At 41.5% G+C, this 21340-nt stretch overlaps 1 protein-coding gene across 3 annotated transcripts in view; it reads right to left on the reverse strand.

Moving 5' to 3' along the window:
- TMCC1 (transmembrane and coiled-coil domain family 1) overlaps positions 1–21340 on the reverse strand; it is a 157061-nt gene that overhangs the window by 124216 nt on the left and 11505 nt on the right. The window lies entirely within an intron of this gene.

Consider the following 21340-nt stretch of genomic DNA (forward strand, 5'->3'; position numbering starts at 1 on the left):
ACTGATCTCAAACAGAGAAATAGCCAAGGGCAGTACACTAATTGCTCCTGACAGTCCTGCCAAAGAGTGGAGCCAACTAAAACCCTTAATTTACTAGGGTATTGATGAGGTAAATGGTATGGACAGTGGAAAAGTAAGAGCCCATCTGACCAAATATGGGCTAAAGCCCAATGAAAAGCCTACTCCACTGTGGTAATGGCAGGGGGGGGGTCATTTTCTGTAGAGTCCTCCAGTGGAGTCATCTCAAGTTCCATGACCTATTAACTCTCAGACCACAAGAAAAGAATACAAACTACTTGACAGTGTTCTATGAAGAATGTACATGACAGTTTACGGACATAATAGTCTGGATCTTTTCTGACAAGGATACTGTACTTGATACAAGGATACTTGTACTTTTCTGACAAGGACCAGTGGATGTAACTTTGGTCTACTGCTTTTTCCATTTTATTGGGTAACAACTTTCAACTGTACTGTATAGCCTGCAGAGGGAGACACTATCCTTGGAGACATGACAGCCACCACAAGCATGTTGGATCCTTCTCCTTCCTAGCTCATTAAAGCTTGAAGGGGGGGAGTTAGCTGAGTGGAAAAGATGAATGCTTCATTACAGCAAGGCAGAGTTCCACTGAAGCTGTTTTGGTACTACAGTAGTGTCTGGTCTCAGTAACTGACTGAAGGTGAACCTTAATCCAGACAAGACAGAGGTGCCCCTGCTCAGTCAAAAGGAAGATCATGAAACAGAGATTCAGCCTATACCAGATGGGGTTATATTTCCCCGAAATCTCAGGTTCACAATATGAATATACTTCTACATTCAGCCATAAGCCTGGATACCCATGCTTCAGGAGTTCATTTACATTTAAAGCTAGAGTACCAGCTGTCCCCATTCTTAGAGATGTTTGATCTAGCCATGGTGACACATGTATTGGTTACATCCCATCTGGATTACTGTAGTATGTGCTATGTAATGCCACCTTCCAAAAGTGTTTGCAAAGCTCTGTGGGTCCAAAACACTGAAGCCACATTGTTGATCAGGGCGGGTTAGTGGGAACTTAACATCTGCTACAACAGCTTTGCTGGCTACTGCTCCATTTCCAGGCATAATTCAGAATGCTGGTCATAACATCTCCACCATGAACCCAGATTAGCTCTCCACAACCTTTACTGGTAAGATAGGACCTTGTCTATATGGGTGTTTGACCCAGAGTTCCCCACAGGCTTGATGCATTGTTCTTACATAGTGCAGGGCCAAAACCCAGAAGTGGGTGTGGATTATCTTCACAACACCCACACCTGATTTGGGGGCTTCCTTCCCCCAATCCACATTTAAAAACTCATATTTGCTGTGGGTTTTGGGGTCTCTTCCAGTGACGGCAGCAGCTACTTCTTCACTTGTTGTCAGCTGCTGCCACTGCAGGCATGAAGAAAGAAAGCCAGCCACTGTAAATAGTGTGTGGCTGGATACCTCATTCTGACCTTATCAGTGATGCTGGATGACATGCAGGGACTACACGGGAAGGCAACTAACTGTTATTGTTGGGGAAGAGAGCCAAACCCACATGGTAAGGAGCTAATTCAGGGCCAAAATACTCCGAGGGCAGGCCAGTGTCTTCTGGCAAGTGTAGATGAGCCTGGAGTGAAGACATGAGAGAGGACTTTGTCAGTGGCTGCTCCAAACCTAGGCAACTCTCTCCCATGGGAAGTAAGGTTGGCTCCTATCTGTTCTCCTTTGCTTACCAGCAAAGATTTTTTTTTTAATTTAGACAAGCTTTGGCCATTAACTGATAATTGCAGAAAGATCTTTTAATGAAGGATGCTGTGCTTTTTTTAAAACTCAGTTCCTACTGTTGTAGTTAACTGCCCTTGAGTTGATCTCGACCCATGGCGACCCTGCCGATGAGATCTCTTCAGGACCGTCTGTCCTCCACTGCTCTGCTCAACTCCTGCAAACTCATACTCGTGATCTCTTTAATAGAATCCACCTTGCATGTAGCTTTCGGCGCTTTCTACTTCCTTCTATCTTTCCTAGCATTATTGTTTTTTTTCCAATGATTCATGCCTTCTCATGATGTGTCCAAAGTACAACAACCTGAGTTTTGTCATTCTGGCTTCTAGAGAGATTTCTGGCTTGATCTGCTCCAGGACCCATTTGTTTGTCTTTTTGGCTGTCAATGGAATCCTTAGCATTCTTCTCCAGCACCACATTTCAAATGAGCTGATTTTCCTCTTTTCCTCCTCCTTAATTGTCCAGCTCTCACATCCATACATAGCAATAGGGAATACAATGGCTTGTACAATTCTATATTTTATGCCCAGTTGTATATCCTTGCACTTTAGGATCTTCTCTAGTTCTTTCATAGCTGTCCTTCCCATTCTTAATCTTTTTCTAATTTCCTGGCTGCAGTCACCATTTCTATCAATGTTTGATCCCAGGTATGAGAATTTTTTTACTATTTCTATTTTTTCATTGTCTAATTCATAGAATCATAGAATCATAGAGCTGGAAGAGACCACAAGGGCCATCCAGTCCAACCCCCTGCCATGCAGGAAATCCAAATCAAAGCATCCCCAACAGATGGCCATCTAGCCTCTGCTTAAAGACCTCCAAGGAGGGAGACTCCACTACACTCCAGGGGAGTTTGTTCCACTGTCGAACAGCCCTTACTGTCAGGAAGTTCTTCCTAATGTTGAGGTGGAATCTCTTTTCCTGTAGCTTGCATCCATTGTTCCGGGTCCTGTTCTCTGGAGCAGCAGAAAACAAGCTTGCTCCCTCCTCAATGTGACATCCTTTCAAATATTTAAACAGGGCTATCATATCACCTCTTAACCTTCTCTTCTCCAGGCTAAACATCCCCAGCTCCCTGAGTCGTTCCTCATAGGGCAAGGTTTCCAGACCTTTCACCATTTTAGTCGCCCTCCTCTGGACACGCTCCAGTTTCTCAATGTCCTTTTTGAATTGTGGTGCCCAGAACTGGACACAATATTCCAGGTGGGGCCTGACCAGAGCAGAATACAGTGGCACTATTACTTCTCTTGATCTAGACACTATACTTTTATTGATGCAGCCTAGAATTGCATTGGCCTTTTTAGCTGCCGCATCACACTGTTGACTCATGTTCAACTTGTGGTCTACTTGGACTCCTAGATCTCTTTCACATGTACTTTCATTCAGCAAAGTGTCTCCCATCCTATATCTGTGCATTTCATTTTTCTGCCCTAAGTGCAGTACCTTATATTTCTCTGTGTTGAATTTCATTTTGTTAGCTTTGGCCCAGCTTTCTAGTCTATTCAGATCATTTTGAATGTTGGTCCTGTCCTCTGGAGTATTAACTATTCCTCCTAATTTGGTGTCATCTGCAAATTTGATAAGTGTGCTCCCAATTCTGTCATCCAGGTCATTGATAAAGATGTTGAATAGCACTGGGCCCAGGACAGAGCCCTGTGGGACCCCACTGGTCACTTCCCTCCAGGAGGAAAAAGAGCCATTGTTGAGCACCCTTTGGGTTCGGCCGGTCAACCAATTACAGATCCATTTAACAGTTACTTTGTCTAGCCCACATTTTACAAGCTTGTTTGCAAGAATGTCATGGGAAACCTTGTCAAAGGCCTTAGTGAAATCAAGATATACTATATCCACAGCATTCCCTTCATCTACCAAGCTGGTAATTTTATCAAAGAAAGAGATCAGATTTGTCTGGCATGACTTGTTTCTCTGAAACCCATGTTGACTTTTTGTGATTATGGCATTGCCTTCTAGATGTTCACAGACTCTCTGTTTAATGATCTGCTCTAGAATCTTTCCTGGTATTGATGTCAGACTGACTGGACGATAATTGTTGGGATCCTCTTTTTTCCCCTTTTTGAAGATGGGAACAACGTTTGCCCTCCTCCAGTGAAATTTGTGTAGGCTCTTTGCGGTCATTATTTTTGTTTTCCTTATGTTCAGCAATAGGCCTGCCTTTGCACTTCCTTCCTTGATCTTTCTTAGTAGCTGTTCCAGGTCTTTTAAGTTTTCTCCTAGTATTATGGTATCATCTGCATATCTCAGATTGTTGATATTCCTTCCTTCTATTTTCACTCCTCCTTCTTCTGTTTCCAAGCCTGCTTTTCTTACCATATGTTTTGCATATAAGTTGAACAGACAGGGTGATAAGATGCAGCCTTGTCTGACTCATTTGCCAATTGGTACCATTCTGTTTCTCCATGTTCTGTTCTGGCAGTAGCCTCTTGTCCTGTGTACAGATTCCTCATGAAGAGTATCAGATGTGCTGGCACTCCCATGTCTTTAAGAACATTCCAGATCTTATATATTATGATTTTTAGTTGTATACTGATTTAATCTATGCTATGGGTAGTTTGGGTCTTGCCTGGGGGGAAAGATCAGGAAGTAAGCAAAGAAAATAAGAAATATTTTTGGCCTAATGTGTTTCAAAATAAATCCTTCATCAAGGTCCCACTTGAATGGCAGCACTTAACCTGCTGCAACTTGCTTTACCAGAAGATTTTCTTCCTTCTTTACCTGTGGACATGCAATCACCACCATGTCCTTGTACAGAGAAAAGCACTACCAAAATAGTCACCCTAAATTGTTCAGGGCAACCTCAACTGACAAAGCAATGCCCCTTCCACAGCCCAGCTGGAGGCACTAGCCACCACCCACACTGCAGATGGCATACTGAGAAAGGAAACAGCAAATCCCCTTTCATAAATGTACTTTGACCAACTGCCATTAGACATAAGCCTCCTAGAGATCAAATTCCATTAGCAGACAGCAGAACGGGAAGGCAAAAGAATGAAACCCCTCCCACTGGCTTGCTTGGATTAGTAATCATTTATACTTCCTGAACTAGTCACCTTGAGTTATTAAATTTTAGTTCCAATAAAGATCTTACAAATTTAGGGATATCGTAATAGGTATAAATTCAGCTGTCTTTGGGCATCTAAATCAAGTTGGCTATTTGACAAATATTTAGCTTTGTAGACGCAAGTATGGATGAAGTCTTAGCAGGAATGTCCAGAACTGTACTGAACTGTAATTTATTTTATTGTGGCATTTTCTTTCTTTAAAGGCAAAAACCTAATTAGAGTACAAGCATCAACGACTGTCTTAACTGATACATTGAATTAAATTTCATTGGCACAACCCTGTTAAGAAGACTTCATTGCACAAAATTAACATGACTAATCTTTTGTAATGTGTTCAATTCTGGTCAATTTAAGGGTCATTTTGAGCATGTTTCATTAAATTCTGTCTCCAAGGCCTACTCCAAGATTGCACAAAACACCTCAAAATTGTTTTTACCTTTCACACAGTATTATCACTCCTTACCAACAATCACACGTTTCTTGGAAGAAATAATCAGCTTCATTAATATAGATTATAGTATACAGTATAGATCAGGGGTGGGAATCATGTCGTCCTCCAGATGTTGTTGAACTGTAACTCCCAGCAGCCCTAGCAGAGAGGAAAAACGCTAGGAGTTGCAGTTCAACACCTGAAGGGCTTCATGATTCCCATCCCAGTACACATTTATATTAAGCTGAAATCATCATATATACTAATAGTCACAACTGTCCTACATGTAAGGAATGTTTTTAAGATGATTTGTTCCAAGATATTAATTCATAATAGTTTGGTGGGGCCAGTCTTATTACTATGTAGGAGAACTGCATTTAAATATTTGAAAATTTTATCTAAGAAATGTTACCAAGTTACCATTCTTTTCATTATGAAAATAACTTTTCAGCATGTTGATATTGCTGTTAGTTTAGATTTAATAATTTGATGGAGTGAATGTGCGCTATACAGATCTGTAAGTATGACTCTATTAATTCCAATAGCACATTTAAGCAACACCATACGTACAATAAAAATGTCACACCTTAAGCTGAAATATTTACATGTTAAGTGGGTCATTAACAAATATTAATTAGTATGTTTTCCATGAGACAATAGGCTTATTTATCAGCTTTTGAAAGAATCTGAAAGGCAGCAGGAGCCATCATGCACAGAAAAGGTCCATACATAGAGATAGAAGCTGTGTAGCTTATTGCAGTGAGTTGGCAACAAAAGTACTTTTAAGATGTATTCTGTCATTCATGACACACATAGCTCTTATATTGTTGAAGATTCCCTAAGTAGTATCAGAAAACAGTAACAGACAGCAACATAATCCATCATAGTAACGCATATGAAACAGGCACACTACTTGCATCCTGTAGCTGGAGCAATTTCTTTTCTAAATCACACACACAAAGCAAAAACCCCACCCCATGATAAGCAGCATTACACAATGGTCAACATTTTGCTTTGAAGCAAGTCTGTATTTTGACTGGTGGTGCACAGTATGTATGACAACAAATCCACAAAAGAGTCCTGCTTTTATACTCTATAGTCACTTTTACTTTATTTTTCTTGATCATATGTTTGAAAAATGTACAGATCCGTAAAAGCAAATATATTGCCTACAGATAATTTTTTTAAACTGCCATGTGTTTCAAAATTTCTCCTTCATGCCAAGTCTCTTATTTCCCTTGACTTTAAACCAGACTTAAAATAAGTCCACAAAATGTATTAACCTCTAAATAAATAAAAACCCTAGACTGATAAACCACTTGTGTTTCAATTCTTGTAGGTAAGAAGGACAAGCATGGAAATGCAGGCTACCAGCTACTTCAGGAGGCTAGTAAAAATGATGCATTCTATCAAGCAAACTGGAGAACAGAAAAATGATTGTTTCCATACTGGCTACATAGACAAGGGCTTCCCTTCTTCCATGCCTAGCACAAGATCCAAGTGGAGTGGTTAGGAGATGGAGCTATTTGTTTCTTCTCTCCACCCACTCTTGCCAGCATGAATTCCTTTGTTACACACAGTAACATGATAAGCTATTCATATAATGCTGATCGATGGCAAAAAAAGTGTATATACATCACTTCAATCAGTAATTCGTTGGTTTCAGTACACAGTAGCTGTATCTCTGAAGCAGTCAAATGTTTCCATGCTTGATTATGTAGTCAGAGAGCCAGAATTTCCCAAATCTCAATGACACAAAATATAAGTTAATAGGGGTTTGGGGTGGGAGTAGTCAGCATGGTGTAGTGGTTTGGGCACTGTATGACTCAGGAGAATAGGGTTCAAATCCTCTTGAGTGTTTACAAGTCAGCAAGCAAACAAACAAATCCAGATGGGACATGCAGATAAGTCTGGTTATTTACATGACCATAATGTACCACATGCAAGTTGATTTCTTAACAAACAGAATAAAACTGTAATTGATTGTAAAATAGGTTACTTAAACTATTTATTTCTCTCTACTGAAGAAGATCAAGAATCACAGAATCATAGAGTTGGAAGAGACCGCACGGGCCACCCAGTCCAACCCCCTGTCATGCAGGAAATCCAAATCAAAGCATCCCCGACAGATGGCCATCCAGCCTCTGTTTGAAGACCTCCAAGGAGGGAGACTCCACTACACTCCGAGGAAGTGTGTTCCACTGTCAAACAGCCCTTACTGTCAGGAAGTTCCTCCTAATGTTGAGGTGGAATCTCTTTTCCTGCAGTTTGCATCCATTGCTCCGGGTCCTTGTCTCTGGAGCAGCAGAAAACAAGCTTGCTCCCTCTTCAACATGACATCCTTTCAAATATTTAAACAGGGCTATCATATCACCTCTTAACCTTCTTTTCTCCAGGTTAAACATCCCCAGCTCCCTAAGGCGTTCCTCATAGGGCAAGGTTTTCAGACCTTTCACCATTTTAGTCGCCCTCCTTTGGACACGCTCCAGTTTCTCAATGTCCTTTTTGAATTGTGGCGCCCAGAACAGGACACAATATTCCAGGTGGGGCCTGACCAGAGCAGAATATAGTGGCACTATTACTTCCCTTGATCTAGACACTATACTTCTATTGATTCAGCCTAAAATCGCATTGGCCTTTTTAGCTGCCGCATCGCACTGTTGACTCATGTTCAACTTGTGGTCTACTTGGACTCCCAGATCCCTTTCACTTGTAGTTTCATTCAGCCAGGTGTCCCCCATCCTATATCTGTGCATTTTATTTTTCTGCCCTAAGTGCAGTACCTTACATTTCTCCGTGTTGAATTTCATTTTGTTAGCTCTGGCCCAGCTATCTAGTCTATTCAGATCATTTTGTTTATCTTTTCATTTAGAATCATTAAATGAATATCACTGGCTGAATTAATAAAAACTGTGCACAAACACATCCTAAACACACAGCTCTCCCTTTTTTAATCTAATAGCCAGAGAAACAAATGCATAACCATTCCTCCATGCTTGAAATCCCAAAAAGTGGACAGAGAGGAGGGTAAGATGATTTCAGTCCTGAAGGCTAAAGAGCTTGTCATCTTTTGAAAAAGCCAATGTATACTTCTTCCCATCAGAATATTCAGGGCCTGATTTATTCATTAGCTCTTTGCAATCAATTCTATCTTATTCTGGTCTACAAGACAGAATGTTCTCAGTAGTAAGTACAGTATACTGTATAAAGTCTGATGTCATTTTAAAAAAAAATCTGCTGGAGAATTTAAATAGAATTCCAACCTTTATAGTGTGTTTTCAAAATCAAGAAAGTATTTCTTACGTTTCCACAGAGCAGAAAAGCATTCTGATATAGATATTTACTTTGAATTTTACAAAGTCCTTTCTGGCCTATATTTAAGATATCTTGACATGATTGTGTCATCTCCAATAAAAAAACTCACTTTGTTTGTCAATTCAATGTTTTATTTAAAAAGACCACTGCGACTTGATGCTATGTGAGAAGCAAACAAGATTATCTTCATTCCGAAGCTCAGTTATCAACTTGCAAACGGAAGCAGCTGCTTCCAACAATGCACCTAAGAAAGAGAACAAGCATTTTCATATTGATGCACAGGTTCTAAGAAAGGGAAGTACTAAACTTTATGAAGCTACATCTTGAGAAAGAGAGGGAAAGAATATAATTTTAATATAAATTATTTTCTTTAATTAAATCAGGGGCAAGAAAAGTACAGTTCAGAAGCTATTTGCTTTGTATTTGGATAATTTTCATCTCACTGAAACTTCTTTTGTCCTTGCTCCAATATTTTTCAGAAGAGTTCTTCAGTAATATGTATGTCAAAGGGCTTCAGAACTTGGAACTTGGAATTATTTTTTTTTCTATAAGCCAACAACTAGCCAGAAAAAGTACTGTAATTCTATGTACTTCAAACTAACAAAAATTGCAGAATGACTGTCCACCAGCAAATACTACTACAGTACCTGACCATGCAGTATTATCTGCATTTTGCTTATGAACCTTCTCCAGGATAAGCTTCTGATACAGGGACAATTTGTGCAATGACTATAAAGTGAAACTGACATAACAAATGCAAAAGCTAACTTGCTTTTGGCTTATGGCATTTCTCCGCAGTGCCTAAAGCTGTTCCAAGTTTGATCAACAGAATTAAATTATAAATAAGTAACACCTGACTTCTTGAATTTTTGAGGCCATGTTCTACAATTGGTCCTGTTCTACAACTTCTTGCTATACCCTCCATTTCCAAATGTATCATATTCTTCAGGGTATCTACAATCATGTTGGTCCTCAAATACAGTACATATGCAGCACAAGGCGACTTGTCCAAATTCTACTGAGACTTTGACAGCAAGGATCACTGCCAAAAATATAAATGGCAGTGGCTGTTCTCCCATTATCAGTGAGGCTCAGATCAGGTCTCAGTACCAGAACAAGAATACATGTTGCATGTATGTACTAAGAATGCAGTTCAAAGTAACAGAATTATAAGCCGATGTATCATAGAATCATAGAGTTGGAAGAGACCGCAAGGGCCATCCAGTCCAACCCCCTGCCATGCATGATTACAATATTTATTCCTCCTAGAGCTTAGAGTGACACATGGTTTTCCCCCCACAGAACAGGTTCATGAAAGCTTAGAATGGGAAGGTCTTATCTTGAGTAGGTCACCAATGTGATCCATGGCTATGGCTATAAAGATATAACCTAAATTTCCAATTTCCAAATACCTACCAAAACAGAAGTGGGCTGAAGCCAGATTGGGACATGTTGATGGACATCATATCAGCAATGACTTCCAATATTGACTATTGACTATTTGTCATCAGAAAGGGATGCCTTGTAAATTTTAGCCCATAAATCATGAGTGTTTTGAACAATGATACTACAATTTTTAAAGGAGGGAAAGGAGCTCAATAATCATTTTCTTTAAATTGCAAGCTATTGGACACGTTTCCTTATGTTTTCACATATTATTAAATCACATCTTTCACGTGTCTCTTGATATCTAAAGAATAAAACACATATAGTACTGAAACAGCTATAAAACAAACCAATATGCCCCTGAAAGTTCTTAAGAAGATGGCAAAAAAAAAACCAAACAAACCAGGAATAGTCAGCAAATCCTTTGAAAGCATGTTTACATCCCGACTAGTGGGGAAGATGTAACACAAGTAAAGCACAAATACAGAAACAGAATTAGCACGAGCAGCCCATATGTTACCCTCCAATCATTGTGTCAGATTTCCATCACTGTGTCAGATTTTCAACTCAGATTTTCAAGGTATTACAGAGTCTACAGTTTTATCCTACTGATGTAGAATTCCTGGTTTTCATTATTGTGTGAGTCTCAAAGGGCCATAGCAATTACCTGTTTAAACTGGTTTGTCAAAAGAAAGACTGAACAAAATTGCTGAATGTTATTCAAGACAATTCAGGGCATATAAAACTATATTTTTATATTTTTAAAAGCCACCTAAGTAGCATGAGGTTTCATACATTTTGTACTTGACTGTCATAGGTACCTGACTGTTAACTAGCTCTGTTAAATGAAGTGCTGAGAAAGCTATAATGTGAGCAGTAATAAAACATGATCAGTTGCTGTATAGGAAACCTTGTTCTTACTGATACACAGGTGGCATTACACTCTGAACTGACAACATTTTTCATCCATGAATAGCAGGCTGTCATTTCTATGCCAATGTAAAGAAGAGGACTATATGTTTCATTTATTATTATTATTATTATTATTAACCTTTATTTATGAAGCGCTGTAAATTTACACAGCGCTGTACATGCAATCTTTTTAGTTAGACGGTTCCCTGCCCTCAGGCTTACAATCTAAAAAGACATGACACAGAAGGAGAAGGGGGTGGTGACGGGTAAGAGGTCCAGCAGTTCCTCTCAACCTCCGAGGCCTGGACCAAGGCAGATGGACTGGAGGGAGGGCTTGGCTTCATAATGGAAGGTTAATCATTATCCAGGGAAAATACATACTCACAAGTAGGATAATACATATACAGTACATAGCAATACAGGAAATGGATCGATAAACAGCCAACAACAGAACATCAGATAGTAAGCGACAATTATGCGATGCCTGGGAAGGCTTCTCTGAAAAGGATGGTTTTCAACTCCGTTTTGAAGCTGGTTAAAGAAGTGATGGCTCTTGCTTGTGGAGGAAGAAGGTTCCAGGAGTGAGGAGCAGCAAGTGAAAAGGGGCGAATCCGGGATGGGGCAGAGGAAATCCTGGGCTGGGACAGCAGACCTTGACTACCAGAACGGAGGGACCTGGTGGGAAGGTGAGGAGAAAGAAGGTCGGATAAGTAAGGAGGGGCCAGTCCATGGAGGGATTTGAATGACGACAGCAGGAGCTTATACTGAATGCGGAAAGGGAGGGGGAGCCAGTGAAGGGATGCCAAGACAGGAGAGATGTGGTCAGAGCGGTGGGTGGAAGTGATAATGCGTGCAGCTGAATGCTGGACAGAGATTAAAGGACGGAGGTGAGAAAGAGGAAGCCCAGCCAGGAGGACATTACAGTAATCAAGTCGTGATATCACTAGGGCATGGACCAGGATCTTGGCAGTAGAGGCGGAGAGATATGGTCGGATTTTGGCAATATTGTACAAAAAGAATCTACAAGCCTTGGCTGTGGTCTGGATCTGAGGGATACATGACAGAGAAGAGTCAAAGATAAAACCAAGACTGCGGGCTTGCTGGACTGGTTGAATGGAAATGTTGTCCACAGAGACAGAAAAGGAGTGTTGAAGGTTGGGCTTAGGAGGAAAGACAAGAAGCTCCGTCTTGGACATGTTGAGCTTCAAACCCGATGGCGCATCCACTGTGAGACAGCTGTAAGGCAAGATGGGACTTGCTGTTCAAGCCTTGGAGAAAGGTCAGGGGCAGAAAGATACAGCTGGGTGTCATCGGCATACAGATGGTAGGAAAAACCAAAAGAGCTGATGAGTTTTCCTAAGGACAGTGTGTAGAGAGAAAACAGAAGGGGACCCAGAACAGAGCGCTGGGGAACTCCAACAGATAAGGGAACAGGAGAAGAAGTCTGACCCCCTGCAACTACTGCAAAAGATCTGCCAGACAAGTAAGATCTAAACCAGTGGAGAACAGAGTCTGAGAACCCAAGGTCAGAGAGTATGTCAATTAGGAGACAGTGATCAACAGTGTCAAAGGCTGCAGACAAATCGAGAAGAATGAGAACAGAGTAAAGGCCATTAGCCTTGGCCTGTAAAAGGTCATTCGAGATCTTAGTGAGAGCTGTCTCTGTAGAATGCCTTGGGCGGAAACCAGACTGAAAGGGATCGAGAATGGAGTTGGCTTCAAGAAACTCAAGACAGCGCAAATAGACAACCCGTTCCAAAACCTTAGAAAGAAAGGGGAGAAGAGAAATCGGACGATAGCTAGACAGAGAGGAGAGGTCAAGAGAAGGTTTTTTCAGAATTGGGGAAATGAGAGCATGTTTAAAGTCCGAAGGGAAGGAGCCTGTAGAGAGAGAGAGATTGAAGATATGGAGAAGCGAGGGCAGAAAGGAGGGAGCTATAGAGATTAGAAGACGAGTAGGAATAGGATCAAGAGGACAGGTAGCAGGTTTGGAAGAGTTCAGAAGTGTAGAGAGTTCATCCAAAGAGGCAGGAGGAAAGACAGAAAATTTGTTAGGCGAAGGCGATAGAAGATTAAGAGCAGAAGAAGAATCAGGAGGGACTATCTCAGAGCGAATAGTGGTAATCTTAGAGATGAAATAGTTAGCAAAGTCATTAGGAGAGAAAGATGAAGAGACAGGAGGAGAGGGAGGTTTAAGCAAAGTGTTGAAGGTGGAGAACAAACGCTGCGGGCGCCTCTCATTGGCAGAGATCAATGATTTGTAATAATTCTGTTTTGCCATAGAGAGAGGGCGCGTGAGAAGGAAGAAAGAACAAATTTGAAATGGATAAAATCAGCCCACTCTTTGGACTTTCTCCAAAGACGTTCGGCCGCTCTAGAGCAGGACCGGAGAAACTTAATGTTGGGGGTAAGCCAGGGCTGAGGTCTAGTCTTGGAGGAAGAAGTGCGTACAGAGACAGGGGCAAAATGGTCGAGAGTTGAGGATAGAGTGGAGTTATATAAAGACATTGCTGAATCAGCAGAATCCCCGAGATTTAGGGAAGAGAGAGATGAATCCAGGGTCAGACCAAGATGGTTAGAGTCGACAGATTGAAGATCATGAAAAAGACGTTGAATAGTATGGCGAGGAGGAGGAGTATAAGTGAGAGCAAAGGAGATTAAATGATGGTCAGATAGTGGAAAGTCAAGTGCCAGGTAGTCAGAAATGGCGCAGTTAGCAGCAAGAACTAGGTCAAGACAGTGACCAAGAGAATGAGTTGAAGAGTTGGAGTGTGGTTGGAGGCCAAAAGAAGCTAGCAGAGAGTTAAAGTGAGATGTTGTAGGGTTATTGGAATCGTCAACGTGGATATTAAAGTCACCTAGGATCAAAGTGGGGACTGAATCTGAAAGGAAGAATGTCAGCCATGATTCAAAGTCATGAATCACACAAAAAACTGTAATGCCTGGCCCACTACTAGATTTGCTTTCTTTTGATCAAAATTCAACAGCTATCTCCTGTTATGTTGAACTGACAACATACCTTTTGGTGAGCTCATGGATGGAAATACCCCCCCCAAAAAAAAACCTTGAAAATGATTACAGGTTACAGCAGTGGTTCTCAGACTGTGGAGCAGGACCCACACAGGGACATGACAATTTCTCAAGGGAGGGCATGAGGATGGGAGATAGTGACTCTCCCTCCTCCTCCCAAACTAACTTATTCTGCCCTGGAGAGGAAGAGGAAGACAAGGCAGATGCTTGGAGCATCTGCCCACTGGAAAGGAAAGGAAGGAGAGGAGGAAGAGTGCTATTTCCCTATAAAATATTAAATTATACAGTAAATATACATAAATGTATGAATAACACACACACACTAAAAGAGAAAATATTTTTCTTCATAAACTATGTTGAGGAGGGTGACATTTGCATGTAGATGTAAAGGGGTCATAAGGATAAAAGGTTTGAGAACCACTGGGTTACACCATAAAAAAACTATATAATAGAGATGGAGCACTTTGTATTAGCAAAAAGGTCAGTGCACCAACTGGGATAAGAAAGATGAACTATCAAATATTACTACTTTTTATAAAACAGTGGTACTACAATATCTTTGGTCTCATTCCTTTTTATGGATAGATCTTTCCATTTTTTTAAAGTGAGTATACTAAGTACTACTGGTCACTATGAAGATGTACCACAATGTTTTCAACAAAATCCACTGCTGTAATGTTTTATTTAAAATTTGTTTAGAAATGGCAAAAACTGTAATTATAATAAAAAATAATATAAAAAATAAAAATATATAATCAAACAGGAACCTAACATTAAAGTTTTAACACAACAACTGAACTACAAGCTTAGCAAAATTCCGCTTTGGTCAGGCCTTACCTAGAATACTATGCCCAATTCTGAGCACCACAATTCAAAAAGGATGTTGACAAGCTGCAGTGTGTCCAAAGGAGGGCAACCAAAATGATGACTAGACACCATATCCTATGAAGAGTGACTTAGGGAGCTGGGTATATTTAGCCTGGAAAAGAGAAGGTCAAGAAGTGATATGATAGTCCTGTTTAAATATTTGAAGGGATGTCATTATGAGGATGGAGCAAGCTTATTTTCTGCTGCTCCAGAGAACAGGACACAGAGCAATGGATTCAAACTGCAGGAAAGGAGATTACACCTAAACATTAGGAAGAGCTTCCTGACAGTAATTTGACAGTGGAACACATTCCTTTGGAGAGTGGTGGAGTCTCCTTCTTTGAAAGTTTTTAAACAGGAGCTGGGTGTCCATCTGTTGGGGATGCTTTGATGTTGAGTTCCTGCATGACAGGGGGGTTGGGCAGATGGCCCTTGTGGCCTCTTCCAACTCTATGATTCTATTATTGGTGTTTTACAGTACGAACTATTCTCCGGAAAATAAAAGCCACATAAACTAGACATCACTAGATTTCCTTAGCAGATGGTGGCTATTGGCATTACTGATTCTTAACATATTGTTATGTAAAATATACTTTAGATAGTCAGAATGTTTAAGTACAGTGGTGCCCCGGGTTACGAATGCGCCGCCTTACGAAATTTCCGGGTTACGAAAAAAATCCATTGAAAAAAACTGTTCCGGGTTACGAAGGTTATTTCGGGTTACGAAAAAAAATTTGGTGCTTTTCGGCGCTTTTTCGCACGAAATCGCGGCTTTTCCCCATTAGCGCCTATGGCTTTTCGGCTTGCGAAAGCCTTTCGGGTTACGAAAGCGGCAGCGGAACGAATTAATTTCGTAACCCGGGGCACCACTGTATAAGGTCTAATTGCAAGAGTACTTTGCAAGTGCATCTGAAATCATACAGCTATCTAACACAGTATTATGGCCCAATGTGGTAAGGCCCATTTCAAGTATGCTCACTTTCCAAATGTATTTTATTACTTATTTAATTTACATTCCACTATCGAGACAGCTAATGAGATGACTATCTCTTCAAACAAACACAAGGCATAGTTAACTAATCTAGATGTACATCTGTATTTTCACATTACTCATCACTATGGCATGAGCCACAGTTAAGTGATGTATGTCTAGGGATGCCATATCCCGGCGGCCCCCGGGACAAATCTGCTTTTGGGGGCCCCCTCCCGGACTTGGTCCAGCCCCCAGCCCCTGGTTCGGGACCCGTGTGGCCCATCCCACTTTCCCCCATCTCCTCCTCCTCTGTTCCAGGCCGCGCGGCCGCGTGGAGGAAGCGAAGGAGGAGGCGGTGCACCTCCTGTGAGCGGCCTGGAACGGAGGAGGAGGTGGATAGCGCGGCCACGCGGGGAGGCAGGGAAGGGTGGCAGGGAGGCGGGCGCACGCAGGAGGCTCACCTCCTTCTCCTCCTCCGTTCCAGGCCGCACCAAGTGGAGGAGGAGGCAGAGGTGCCTCCCTGGCTTGGCGCTCCCCGCCCACGCGCGCGCCAAGGCAGCAGGCAGGCAGCCACCCACCGCCTCCTCCGCCTCACGCGCCTCCGCACTGGGCACTTCCTTGGGCCCGGGAGGCAGAAGAGGAGGCTGAGACGGAGGTGGGTGGGTGGCTGCCTGCTGCCTTGGCGCGTGCACGGGCGGGGAGCGCCAAGCCAGGCAGGCACGTCTGCCTCCTCCTCTGCCTCTGCCTCCACCTGCCGGGCCCAAGGTTAGCGCAGTCATGCGGAGGTGGGTGGCTGCCTGCCTGCTGCCTTGGTGCGCGGGTGGGGGGGGAGCACGCCAAGGCAGCCACCCACCTCCTACTCTGCTTGGGCCTGGGAGGCAGAGGAGGAGGAGGGAAAGAGGAGGAAGAAGGGAGGGAGGAAGGAAGAAAGAGGAGGGAGGAAGGAAGGAAGGAAGGAAGGAAGGAAGGAAGGAAGAGGGAGGGAGGAGGAGGAGGGAGGGAGGAAGGAAGGAGGAAGGAAGAGGAGGGAGGAAGGAGGGAGGAAGGAAGGAGGGAGGAAGGACAAGGAGGAAGAGGATAGTGATGACGATGATGATGATGATGATGATGATGATGAAATGAGCCAGCTTCTGAGGCAAGACCAATGTAAGTTGCTCTGATTTTTACAAACTCATGCGCAGTGAGAAAAAAAACAAAGTCCCTTGACCAAATACACACTTCTGAGAAGTACAGTTGAATCCGAGTGCAAACTCACTTCTTGTTAAACCACCTTGACATATTCAGTATGCATAGCATGTTCAGTGTGAAACCCAAAGAGTTTGGTTATCAAATAAGCCTCTGAAATATGCAAGAGGCCATGTTAAGTAAAGCCATGTTCAATGCCCAAATGTGCTGTTTGAAATGGGGGGAGGGGAGGTTGGCCAAAAAGGAAAGTACATTTCTGTCATCTGTCTAGGAATAATGCCCAAATGTCCTACATTTTGCTCATGCCTAAGAAACATGAATTTATATTAAACATTTTTTTTAAAACCATCAATTTTTTCTGTGTGTCCTCCATTTTTAAAAATGTGCCCTACATTTGAAAATTTTGTCCTACATTTGTCCTGGTTTGGAGGTCCAGACTTATGGCAACCCTATGTATGTCTCTCATGCAAGGACACACAAAACACCACTCACAACTCAACTGGACACCACTCCTCCATAGTGGGGAGGACAGGCATAATACTTATCTCCAGCTCTCCAGCATTTCAGTTTACTGTTTGAGATGTGTAAAAGTGAAAATCTCTGTAACACAACCAGGCTCAGGCTGGGAAACACATCAGGATCACATGATGCATAGTAACAACTCTGCATTTTCCACAAAAATAATGTATTTAGTAGTATGTAAGTTCTTCAGGGTACATTTAGTACTTTTATCCTGTCACTCCACAAGGGAAAGCACCACAAGTATCTTAAGCTTTTCTCCAATCCAAGATAGTAAGCGTGCAACTTTCATTTGCTATAGCAATACCTGAAACAGGCTTTGTTTCAATCACTTCACTTCCATGAGAACACTCAAAAGAAACCTAAGTTGGAGAGGAACTTACCTATAATCTTCAGTGAAGATGCAAACAAATCAAATCGCATAAAACTTATTGGTGAGGTAGGGTTTAGAATCCTACTTCCTTTTGCAAAGTAGGCTTTTCATTCTCCAGATCACCTAGGACTTTTACAAGCCCTTAATTAAGAGAGATTTTTTTTCTTCCCATAGGGTAGGAAATAGTGGGCAGTCCACATTTTAATCAGACAAATGACAAAACAACAGTTTAACAGTATTCTTTCCTCTCTCTTGATCATCTCTTCCTATCATGTTTTACATTTTTAAAAAATCACAAGTAGTTTGCCCTTCCCCCCATCAGTCCTCCTTTATTCAATCACCCTGGCATCCAGCCTGAATCCTTCACAATTCAGCATTAGGATTTGATTTTGTTTTTGCTCCCTCCAATGCCAACTCATATCATCTTCTGTTCTTTAGGCCTTATGAGCTTTCCTGCTGAATATCTTTCTTAACTCCTACTTTTCCTGAATAGCATCTTCGGTTCTGTCTTATTATGCAGCCTTGCTTCCATCGCCACACACACTGCTCTTTCCTGGTACAACTTCTCCTAAGCCACTCTAACATTTTGGATTCCACGATAATTACCCCATACTATGTGGAACAGATTGAAACTAGAAATTTTCAGTCATGCCCCCAGCACCCAAGTACTCAGTGAACATTACGAGGTACCACACCATTCAAGCCAATAATAGCCAGACGAATTACCACCTTCTCCAATGTAACAACCTATATATACCGTATTTTCCGGCGTATAAGACGACCCCCAACTTTTCCAGTTAAAATATAGAGTTTGGGGAATACTTGCCGTATAAGACTACCCCTCTTCCAATGCACACCAAATAAAAATTTTTAAAATGTAAGATTTGATTTCAATATGGTAATTTTCATTCAAATGCTTATGACATGCAGGTACTTAGCAGGAAAACTTGTTGTATACAAAGCCTGGCTGGATTGATTAATTAATTTAATTTGTTTTATTTATATACCGCTATTCCAAAGATCATAGCGGTGAACAGCAAGTAAGCTAATTAGCAAGTAAGCTAATTTGCCCCCAACAGTCTGGGTACTCATTTTAGCAACCTCGGAAGGATGCAAGCCTGAGTCGAGCTTGGGCCCTTTTGCTGGTCTTGAACTCGCAACCTTGTGGTTTCGAGTGAATGGCTGCAGTACAGGCATTTAACCACTGCGCCAACAGGGCAGGATCAGCTCTCCCTGCCTGCCCAGCCCTCCCTGTCTCCAAGACTATCAGAGCGGTAGTGCAAACACGGCTCTTTTTCTATACCCCAGGCATCCTGGACGCCTGCAGCTTGCTCCGCCCTTCACTTACACCTTCCCGGTGAGACACCCTCTCACCTCGTCATCAGGACCGTGTTAAGTCATTTCTTTCCACGAATCCTAGTGAGTAGATTTTCTTTTACCGTACTTGTACAGCGCTGCCCTTGCTGCTTTCATATGGTCGCTGCATATGGTGGGTATGCAGCCATGGCTGTTTTTTAACTCCCCCCACCATATGCAGCGACCGCAGATTCTCCCAGTCTGGCTTGGAAGTTTCAGCACCTGCCCTATAAGACAACACCCAGCGTATAAGATGACCCCTGACTTTTGAGAAGATAATCCTGGGTTAAAAAGTAGTCTTATACACCAGAAAATACAGTATATCCATCCCTTTGTCCATTCCAATATAGATCTAGAATAAGGTGCTTGGGAAGCAGCATTTCAACTGTAGGCAACACATCCATATCATTAGGAAATCTTCAACAGTTCCATTCCTCAATTTGACCAATATGTAGAAAAAGTACACAACTCAACAACATTCACAGAAATCTTCACAGGCTCACTTCACATCTGATTTGATGTTTTACAGAGAATGAGTATCCCCACTCCAAAAATCCAAAATGCTCAAAAATTTGAAACCTTTTCTCATGGGTGACTAAGAGAATTACACCTTTGCTTTCTGACGATTCAGTGTACACACAGTTCTACAGGTTCCTTTGTTTCATACACAAAATTATTGAAAATATTGTATAAAATGATCTTCAGGCTGTGTCTATAACATGTACATGAAAATTAAAAGAATTTCATGTTTACACTTGGGTGCCATCTCCAAGATGTCCACTGATGTATATCCAAAATAAAAATTAAAAATCCAAAATCCAAAATAGTTCTGGTCCCAAGCATTTTGAATATGGGATACTCAACCTGTATATTCAGATCAAGTGCATTTGACAAATGTTTCCTTCAAAACAACTGGCTTACATTTAGTAGATTCTTATAAAGCTATAGCGCTTTTCCTCATTGTCACAATGTCATATTCTAATCAGGCTGTCAAATCAAAAAAAGAAAAAAAAGATCTACTAATTAGTTATCAAGTGGCCCTCCATATCCATGGATTCTGCATCCATGGATTCAATCATCCAAGCTTTATAATTTCCAAAAAGCAAACCTTGAGTTTGCCATTTTATGTAAAGGACACCATTTTACTACGCCACTGTATATAATGGGACTTGCACATCCATGGATTTTGGTACCCACCAGGGGGGTCCTGAATCCAAACCCCAGAGGTTACCAAGGGCCCACTGTATTCTCTTTTAGTTGATCCGTCTTGTTTTCTTTAACAGTTATTTTTAACAGAATACAAGCTAGAATCTGAACCTAGAAAAATCACCATTTTAATCAAATCTGATTTAAAGCCCTGAGAATATTACTGTTATCTATTTAGTCCAAGCAAAAAACTATCTATGTAAAATACTTAAAGGTTGCTTTCGAAATCTGGGTGAATTCTGGAGTGTGTAAAGTAATACAGTGTGCCCTTGGCTTATGCAGAGGATCTGTTCCGCGCCCCCCCCCCCACATAAGCCAAATATTGCTTATGCTTGAGCCTCATTCAAGTGAATGGGACTTGTGCATGTGGTGGTGCAGCGGCACCCCATGCGCTCTTGCACGGCTTTGCACGTAAGCTCAAGGCCGCGTATAACACAGGCGCACTGTACTAAAAATTTAATACAATGAAGGATGAAAGTTAAGACATGATATCTGTCTTACCTGATCCATTTATCAATGAACAGATGCAGGGATATACACTACAATACCAATGCTACACACATGTAAATTATCTCACAAAGGCTACAATACTACACACAAGATATTATCTCACAAAAGCTAACAACATTAACCTGCAATGTTGCAACTGCGTATTACAGTACAACTGTTTAGCTACTTCATACAGAACTACACATTATAAATTTGATCTAATGTTGGACTTACTGGAGCAAAACAACATTTGGAATATTGCCTTCAAAGCAGTCTATCTGGAGGATTTCTATTACTACTACAAGCTGCAAGCTTTTGAAAATAAAAATATAATTCAACACATATAGCATTCAATTGTCAGCACACTGGAGTATTAAAATGATGGTTCTGCTCTCATTTCCTTTTATTAACAGTGCAGTAATAAGTTTGT

The sequence above is a fragment of the Sceloporus undulatus genome, chromosome 2 (assembly GCF_019175285.1).
Source record: "Sceloporus undulatus isolate JIND9_A2432 ecotype Alabama chromosome 2, SceUnd_v1.1, whole genome shotgun sequence".
Lineage (NCBI taxonomy): Eukaryota > Metazoa > Chordata > Lepidosauria > Squamata > Phrynosomatidae > Sceloporus > Sceloporus undulatus.